Raw genomic sequence first — 9,658 nt, forward strand, 5'->3', positions numbered from 1 at the left:
CCATTCACGGCCTTCGATGACGTTTTATCCTGCTTCCAGACTGATTCCCGGGGACCACAGTGCTTGGGCCGACAGCTGTATTTTGACAGTCGCCGGCCCTTTAGTTTCTTCTTGCTCTGTGACCACACGCATGCAGTGTTCACTACTGAATGCTGAGGAGCGTTCAATGAAAGATTATGTCCTGACACCAGTTCCAGTGTCAGGATGTACTTTATAGGTGGAGTTAGCGCGCAATTTGTACGGCCCCCGAAGGATGGTATAAATATCCAAATGGCCCTTGGGAGAAAAAAGATTCCCCACCTCTGATTTACTGAATAGAGGGAGAAAAATGACAAATGCGGTGAAATGGTGATTAATATGCAATTCCAATTCCAACATGTTTTTTTCAGTGAGCAGTTGTTGGCTTGTTTCTCGTGTGATGAACTGTCATTTTAATTGATACAAATTTGGGGTACATACAGTTATATGAAAAAGTTTGGGCACCCCTATTAATCTTAAGCTTAATGTTTTATAAAAATTGGTGTTTTTGCAACAGCTATTTCAGTTTGATATATGTAATAACTGTTGGACACAGTGATGTTTCTGCCTTGAAATGAGGTTTATTGTACTAACAGAAAATGTGCAATCTGCATTCAAACAAAATTTGACAAGTGCATTAGTATGGGCACCCTTATCATTTTCTTGCTTTAAATACTCCTACCTACTTTTTACTGACTTACTAAAGCACTTTTTTTGGTTTTGTAACCTCATTGAGCTTTGAACTTCATAGCCAGGTGTATGCAATCATGAGAAAAGCTACTTAAAGTGGCCACTTGCAAGTTGTTCTGTTTGAATCTCCTCTGAAGAGTGGCATCATGGGCTCCTCAAAACAACTATCAAATGATCTGAAAACGAAGATTATTCAACATAGTTGTTCAGGGGAAAGATACAAAAAGCTGTCTCAGAGATTTAACCTGTCAGTTTCCACTGTGAGGAACATAGTAAGGAAATGGAAGAACACAGGGACAGTTCTTGTTAAGGCCAGAAGTGGCAGGCCAAGAAAAACATCAGAAAGGCAGAGAATAAGAATGGTGAGATCAGTCAAGGACAATCCTCAGACCACCTCCAGAGAGCTGCAGCATCAACTTGCTGCAGATGGTGTCACTGTGCATCGGTCAACTATACAATGCACTTTGCACAAGCAGAAGCTGTATGGGAGAGTGATGCGAAAGAAGCTGTTTCTGCAAGCACACCACAAACAGAGTCAGCTGAGGTATGCAAAAGCACATTTGGAGAAGCCAATTTCTTTTTGGAAGAAGGTCCTGTGGACTGATGAAACCAAGATTGAGTTGTTTGGTCATACAAAAAGGCGTTATGCATGGCGGCAAAAAAACACAGCATTCCAAGAAAAACACTTGCTACCCTCAGTAAAATTTGGTGGAGGTTCCATCATGCTTTGGGGCTGTGTGGCCAATGCCGGCACCGGGAATCTTGTTAAAGTTGAGGGACGCATGGCTTCCATTTAGTATCAGCAGATTCTTGACAATAATGTTCAAGAATCAGTGATAAAGTTGAAGTTACGCAGGGGATGGATCTTTCAGCAAGATAGTGATCCAAAACACCGCTCCAAATCTACTCAGGCATTCATGCAGAGGAACAATTACAATGTTCTGGAATGGCCATCCCAGTCCCTAGACCTGAATATCATTGAACATCTGTGGGATCATTTGAAGAGGGCTGTCCATGCTCGGCAACCATCAAACTTAACTGAACTGGAATTGTTTTGTAAAGAGGAATGGTCAAAAATACCTTCATCCAGGATCCAGGAACTCATTAAAAGCTACAGGAAGCGACTAGAGGCTGTTATTTTTGCAAAGGGAGGATCTACTAAATATTAATGTCACTTTTCTGGTGAGGTGCCCATACTTATGCACCTGTCAAATTTTGTTTGAATGCAGATTGCACATTTTCTGTTAGTACAATAAACCTCATTTCAAGGCAGAAACATTACTGTGTCCAACAGTTATTACATATATAAAACTGAAATAGCTGTTGCAAAAACACCAATTTTTATAAAACAATAAGCTTAAGATTAATAGGGGTGCCCAAACTTTTTCATATAACTGTATAATGTTTTGATTGCTTTTTATTGTATTCTTTAGGAAGGTGTGATGATGACCAAAAAACTGCAGTTTTGGCGTTTTGATTTTGTTTCTCGTTACGGTGTTTACCAATCGGGTTAATTATGTTTGTATGTAATCATATAGGCAAATATCCTTATTCTCGGTAGATGTAAAAATTTTAGCTAAGGTCTTGGCTACCAGATTGGTGGTGGTTATTACACATCTGGTTGCAGAAGACCAGACTGGGTTTATACCGGCCAAGTCGACGGCAATTAACTTGCGTCGGCTTTTTCTTAATCTACAAATGCAGTCACAAAATGCAGGTGGTAGGGCAGTACTATCACTTGATGCCGCTAAGGCTTTTAATAGTGTCGAATGGGAGTATTTATGGGCTGTTTTGCGAAAAATGGGGTTCGGTACTAGATTTGGGGCCTGGGTACGGCTTCTATATAACAATCCGGTAGCTCGGATTAGAATTAATGGTAATATTTCTGGTAGCATTGAAATGGGCAGGGGCACGCGTCAGGGCTGCCCGTTGTCTCCCCTACTGTTCGCCCTGGCTATGGAGCCATTGGCTGTTAAGCTTCGTTCCAGCAGTGAAATTCAGGGTTTCCGCTACAAAACACTGGAGGAGCGGGTGGCCCTATATGCTGACGACCTTCTGTTGTTTTTGGGTGACACGGAGCAATCTCTGATGACAGCTATGAATTTAATAAGGGAGTTTGGAGATCATTCTGGCTTACGGATTAATTGGGACAAATCAGTTCTTATGCCAGTTGATGGTTTGTCTCAGAATACTAGGGTAGGGAGTACTTGCTTGAAGGTGGTGCGAGAATTTAAATATCTCGGAGTTAGAGTGACCACATCTATCGGAGATTATATTCCTTTAAATTTACTTGAACTGCTTACTAAATTTCAACAAAAGGCCAATACTTGGAGCAAACTTCCCCTATCAATGGTAGGTCGAACTAACTTAATTAAAATGGTGTTAATGCCCCAATTATTATATATCCTTCATAATTCATCGGTTTGGATCCCCATGAGAATATTTTATAAATTTCAGGCACTGTTTCGGGAATTGATCTGGAAAAAAGGGGTGGCCAGAATCAGTTTGGATACACTTCAAAGACCCAAAGATCAGGGGGGACTAGCCGCACCTAATCCATGGATATATTTTCTAGCTTCTCAAATGCAACAGCTCTGGTTAATCCAGGGGAACCTAGATAAACTGATACGTCTACTCTCACACAATCTGCCAATTACCTCCTTTCTAGAAACAGGAATCTCGGGGTGGGATGCTAGGCGACACCTCCCGACCCTAACACTTATGGGGAAAACATGGCAGAAAATCAAATTGTTGTTGGGAATAAAAGGCTTTACCCCGTTTACCCCGTTGTGGCATAATGTGGGCCTTCCAGAGATCCATAAATTGAAAGGATTCGGAATATGGGAAAAATTGGGAATAACTAATGTGGCGCAAATATTAGAGGGGGAAATATTTAAATCGTTCCAACAGATAAAAGAAGAATATTGTATTCCACAAACTAGTTTTTACTTTTATCTCCAATTGAGGCATGCATGGTTTGTACAGCCGCGACATATGCAAAGTAAAATCCAACATCATCTACTGTTTAACACATTATTATGCCATAGAGGTGGGAAGGGATTGATTTCCAGAATTTACTGGATACTTATTCAGCAATTTCAGTGGGACAGACCCTTAAATGTTAAGGAGAGGTGGGAACGCGACATTGGTACTATAACCTCGGAAGAATGGGAAGATGTGGTGGGGAGCATTCCGATACTATCTACATGTGAGGCACATAGACTTTCACAGTTGTACTTATTACATAGGGTATATAGAACCCCCAAATTTCTACAGCGCATTGGGGTAAGGAATGACAGTATGTGTCCGAAATGTGGAGAGGAAGGAGCAGATCTTATGCATATGATGTGGACGTGTAGAAAGGTCGCTGTATTCTGGAATGAGTGTGTGCAATACATTAATGATGTGTTTGAGTGTAATTTACCCCTATATCCTAAAGTGTGTGTATTAGGCCTTGTAGAAATAATAGGATGTGAAGAGGATGAAATAATAGCTGTTAAGAGGACTCTATACCAGGTCAGAAAGCTTATAGCTGCACATTGGTTGGATCCCTCCCCTCTCAGGCTCCAGGAATTTTTGGATAGAATGCATCTTTTATTGAGATTAGAAGAGGGCGTGTACAAAAAGGCTATACGTAAATTTGATAAAATCTGGGGTAAATGGAATATGTTTCATGGTTATCATATTATGTCTATTTTAAATATCACTTGAGTTTGAAATGTTGTGGTCTCTCATGTTCTGTATAACTAATTACTGATTATCAGATATTTAAGCTCTGTACCCATGGATCAAATTATTAATGCTTTAACAGTCGGATAAGCTATATGATGGTATACGGTCTGTAACAAAAATTTGCTTTTGCCATATGGTTCTTGGGGCTGTTATGGGTGGGGGGAAGGGGAACGGGTGGGTCTTGAGAGGCACTGCTAGTTTAGTGATGCCTCACTGTTGTTTATGTATAATGTTATAAAAAGTTTTTTAATAAAAAATATCTGATTTAAAAAAAATTATGTTTGTATGTAGATAGATGAGACATTTTTGGATGTATAATATAACGTATAATATTTTTTTTCTTTTTTAATGGAAGGAAAATGAGTGATTTAATTTTTTTTGTTATATTTTTTATATTTTTCAATTTTATATATTTTATATTTTTAAAAACTTTTTTCAAACTCCTCACTTTATGCTTTATCCCCCATAAGGAACTTACCTGTGATCGTCTGATCACTTATACTGTATTCTTGAATATCACAGTACTACAGTACGTAGTGTAAATCACAGTCTCCATTGTAGCTCAGCATACTTGTATAGCTGAGCTTTAGAGGAGGACAAAGATAGCACTGTCACACTGTCTGTGGCATCATTTAAATGCCTCTGTCAGAGACTGTTGAAAACAAATGCCAGCTGTATATGCACGGCCACCATCAGGGCATTACTGCCCTTACTGCTGCATGGGGCCTGGTGAGCAGCAGTACAGAGGTGGGGCCCCCCCTCTTATACTTCTGCTCACCGGGCCCCATGTTATAACAAAGTGCCGAGCGCGTGGCGCCGCCTTTGACGGCACACACCTCGACGCTAAGTGCCTTACTGGAGCTCCACAGCCGTTCAGCTCCAGTAGCTCCCTCATACTTCTGACGTCTGGTCAGGTAACGGCACGTACGCGCTGTCACCTGACCTGAAGTCAGGTGAAGTATGAAAGAGCAGGAGCTGCGCGGCTGCGGAGCTCAAGGAAAGCACCCAGCGCCGTTGCTGAGTATGATCAAACTTTTTTTTTTTTCCTTTTTCTTTCTAAAATAAATTAAATAGGTGAAGGAGGGGGACTGCAAGTGATGGAGTGGGGGGCTGCAAATTATGGAGTGAGTGAGGCTGTGAGTGAGGGGGACTGTAAATTATGGAGTGAGGGGGGCAGTGAGTGAGGGGGGCTGTGAGTGAGGGGGGCTGTGAGTGAGAGGGGCTGTGAGTGAGGGGGGCTGTTAATTATGGAGTGATGGGGGACTGCAAATGATAAAGTGAGGGGAGGCTGCAAATGATCGAGTGAGGGGGACGATGGACTGTAATTGATGGAGTGAGGGGGGGACAAGGAACTGCAAATGATGGAGCGAGGGGGGGGGGCGAGGGACTGCAAATGATGGCGTGAGGGGGCAGCTGCAAATGATAGGGGAGGGGGAGCTGCCAATGATGGATCTGGTCATGGTGTGGCGGTAATTGTTCCTTATATGTGGTATTATTCGGTCACTATGTGGTGGTAATATGTGATCTTGTCATGGTGTGGCAGTATTTCTCCCCTGTATGTGGTATTATTTGGTTACTATGTGGTGGTAATATCTGGTCTGGTCATGGTGTGGTGGTATTTGTCCCTTGTATGTGGTATTATTCAGTCATCATGTGATGGTAACATGTGGTCTAGTCATGGTGTGACGGTATTTTTTCCTTGTATGTGGTATTATTGGGTCACTATGTGATGGTAATATGTGGTCTGGTAATGGTGTGGCGGTATTCCTTGTTTGTGGTATTATTCTTTCATTATGTGGTGGTAATATGTGGTCCGGCCATGGTGTGACGGTATTTCTCTCTTGTATGTGATATTATTGGTCATTTTAAAAAATGTACGCGACACATTCCCTTAAAGAAAAATAAATAAAAATATACCTAAAAAGAGTATTGGATATTTTAACAAATGTTTAATAGGTTAGAGGCGCGGCCAGAAGAGTCTCCTTGTCGTAGTGGCAGCTTAAAAAATCTTTTGGCCAAAACAAAAGCTGCTGGCTATGTATGTGATCTGGTATTGAATGGGAACTGTTAGCGTGTGATTGGTGAGGACGTGGTGCAGAAGTGGAGTTTTTCCAAGAGTTAGGGGTGGGAATGTGGAAGTTTCAAGGTGTGGAGGCGGAGCTGAGGTGGAGCCTGGGCAGAGTCTCAAGGGGGCCCGAAAATTTTGCCAGTATGGGGCCCCGAAATTCCTGGTGGCAGCCCTGTGTATATGTAATATAGCCAACGTCAGCCATGTGTGGAAGGAGCTCAGCAAACGAGCCTCCTGCACATATAGTCACCCCAGGCGAGTATGTTTTACTCTGAAAGACTGTGGAATTTCACACAAAAAAATAAATTTAAAGGGAATCTGTCATCAGGGTTTTGCTTCTCCATCTGAGAGCAGCATGATGTAGGGGCAGAGAATCTGATTCCAGCGATGTATCACTTACTGAGCTGTTTGCTACAGTTTTGATATAATCACTATTTTATCTGCTGCAATATAAGGAAAGGAGAAGCACCGAATGTCAGGTCCAAAAATCAATTAGACATTAGCTATATAAAAAAACTTTATTAACGGGATGGTTATAGTGGTGATGCAAACACAAGATGTGTCCGCAATCCATATGGTACAATTACAACATCAATGTAATCAATGAATTAATAGGATTGGACCACAGAAGACTTGGTATACAACACGTGTTACAGGTATGTCAGAGCCAATCTAGCAAATATAATAGTGTTGGCAGTACATGGTGCCTGAATGGTGCCTGTGACAACAAAATATATATAATGAGTACTTCAGGTAAATGAATTATCATGTCACCGGGTACCATGCACTACCATCTACAATGAATGATGGTCAATATCTGCCCTCCCACATAAGTATACAATAGAATAGAGATGGAAATGTGACTATATAATGCTCATGCAATGCGGAGGGGGAGGAGGCCTATTGGAAAATTCACCATACCTGTTTGCTGGGTCCAAGAGAGGGAGATTGCGGCACAGCCCCGACTCGCGTTTCAGACAGAGAGTCCTTCGTCAAGGGGTGGTAGCCCCAGCATGCTACATGAAAGAGTGGGTCCTGACTGGTGTTGGTGTTGGTGCTGTGAGGGAAAAAAACAGAGGATCCGGTACCATCTATCTGCCAGATTCTCCCACTGACTGGACAGCGCAAAACCTCCAAACAACAGGGAACACGGGTGCACAACAGAAAGTTCAGACCATCGGAGCAAGTTGAAGAAGGAAAAAGTGCCACTCACCGTCCCATAAAATTCTCATTTATTAGATCATCGAATAAAAAGCTGGTTACATGAGTAAATGGAACACATAGACGGACGTTTTGCTCCTCTCTGTGCTTCAGCAGGTCCTTGAAGTCCATATCTCTATGTGTATTGGTGAGATTTGGACATTGAGTCCATATCTCAAAAATATACAGGTGCATCTCACAAAATTAGAATATCATCAAAAAGTTAATTTATTTCAGTTCTTCAATCCAAAAAGTAAAACTTATATATTATATAGAGTCATTACAAACAGAGTGATCTATTTCAAGTGTTTATCTCTGTTAATGTTGATGATTATAATCATCAACATCAATCATTATAATCATCAACATTAACAGAGATAAACACTTGAAATAGATCACTCTGTTTGTAATGACTCTATATAATATATGAGTTTCACTTTTTGTATTGAAGAACTGAAATAAATTAACTTTTTGATGATATTCTATCAAATGGGTCTGGAAGAAACAAGGGAAAAAGGGGCTAACGGATGAAGAAATTGAAGGAACTGTCAAGTTCAGTGGAGGAAGACTGATGATATGGGGTTGTTTCACAGCCAAAGGGATTGGATACTTAACCAGGATCGATGGTGGCCCAATGCTGAGTATTCTACAAGATGAGTTACTTTGTACACTCTAGTAATATAGGTATGAAAAGGACGACCCAGTATTCCAGCATGACATGGTTCAATAACAATAAAGTAAAGGTGTTGGATTGGCCCCCACAGTTCCCAGACCTCAACCCAATTGAACACTTGTTGGTAGAGTTGAAGAAAAAGTTGTAAACATACCCCAGTGAGTCGACCAGTATGCACCAACTTTAAGAACGTGTAAAAGAGACCTAGGATCAGATTTCAGTCGAGACGTGCTTGAATCTGAGCGAGAGCATGCCCAGAACGATTCAGGCAGTGTTCAAAGCCAAAGGTAGATTTACAAAATACTAACAAAATAATAAAAATTTAATTTAGGTTTTTAGGAGCAAAACAGTAACAATGCAGTTACATGACAATTGACATGTAATCATTTGCTAAATAGTTGCAAGTCAAATTTATGTATGAGATAGCCAAGATGGTTCTCTATAAAATGATGGTAGTCTCATGTTCAAAGCAGTAGTGGATATGAGATATGGAGCCTGAAAGTCAAAAGTTCAAAACATTGTTACCCTTTTGCGCGTCAGTGTATTTTAGCGTATAGAAATATATATTTTGTATTTACTCCCATGGACAAAATTGTTGGTGCCTTTCTGATAAAGTAAAAAAAAATACATTGGTCACTGAAATAACTTGAAACTGACAAAAACAATTTTCAATTTAAATTTACTGACTATCAACTAATGAAAATTAGGCATTGCTTTTTAATTATGGCTTAGCAGAAAAACTAAAAAAAAAAACGAGCTAATGAAAATTGTGTGGACAAAAGTGATGGTACCTTTAGTTTAACATTTTGTTGCACAATTTTTTTGAGGCTGCAAACAAATGATTTCTGTAAGTTTCACTGAGACTTCTGCACCTGTCTATGGGTACTTTGTCCCTCTCCTTGTGAGCAAAGTGCTCCATCTGTCTTAAGTGTGAAGGCTCCTTCTGCATAAATTTGTTTCTAGGAAATAAGATGTAGTTCTATTTTCAATGTGAGGGTTCTTGAAAAACAGCAGAATATTTGAGGTTTCTTAAAATGCTTTGTAGGATATAGAATATGGGCATATGAAATATGTGCATACAAGCTGAATGAAAATATTGATCCCCAAAACCTATTGTAACATAGCTGGAAAGGACATAGTTTTATCCCAGCTGTGCGGTGTTTGAGTAGAAACACCTGAAGTGTGTCTCTAAGAAGCAGGAAGTAGATTCATTATGTGGCAGTCTCCTGAGGGAGTGTCAGTCTGCTGGATGAAGCAGAGTTGAGTGTGTGCTGGTG

The sequence above is a fragment of the Phyllobates terribilis genome, unplaced genomic scaffold (genome assembly GCF_046119375.1).
Source record: "Phyllobates terribilis strain yellow unplaced genomic scaffold, ASM4611937v1 Scaffold_1__5_contigs__length_1240528914, whole genome shotgun sequence".
NCBI lineage: Eukaryota > Metazoa > Chordata > Amphibia > Anura > Dendrobatidae > Phyllobates > Phyllobates terribilis.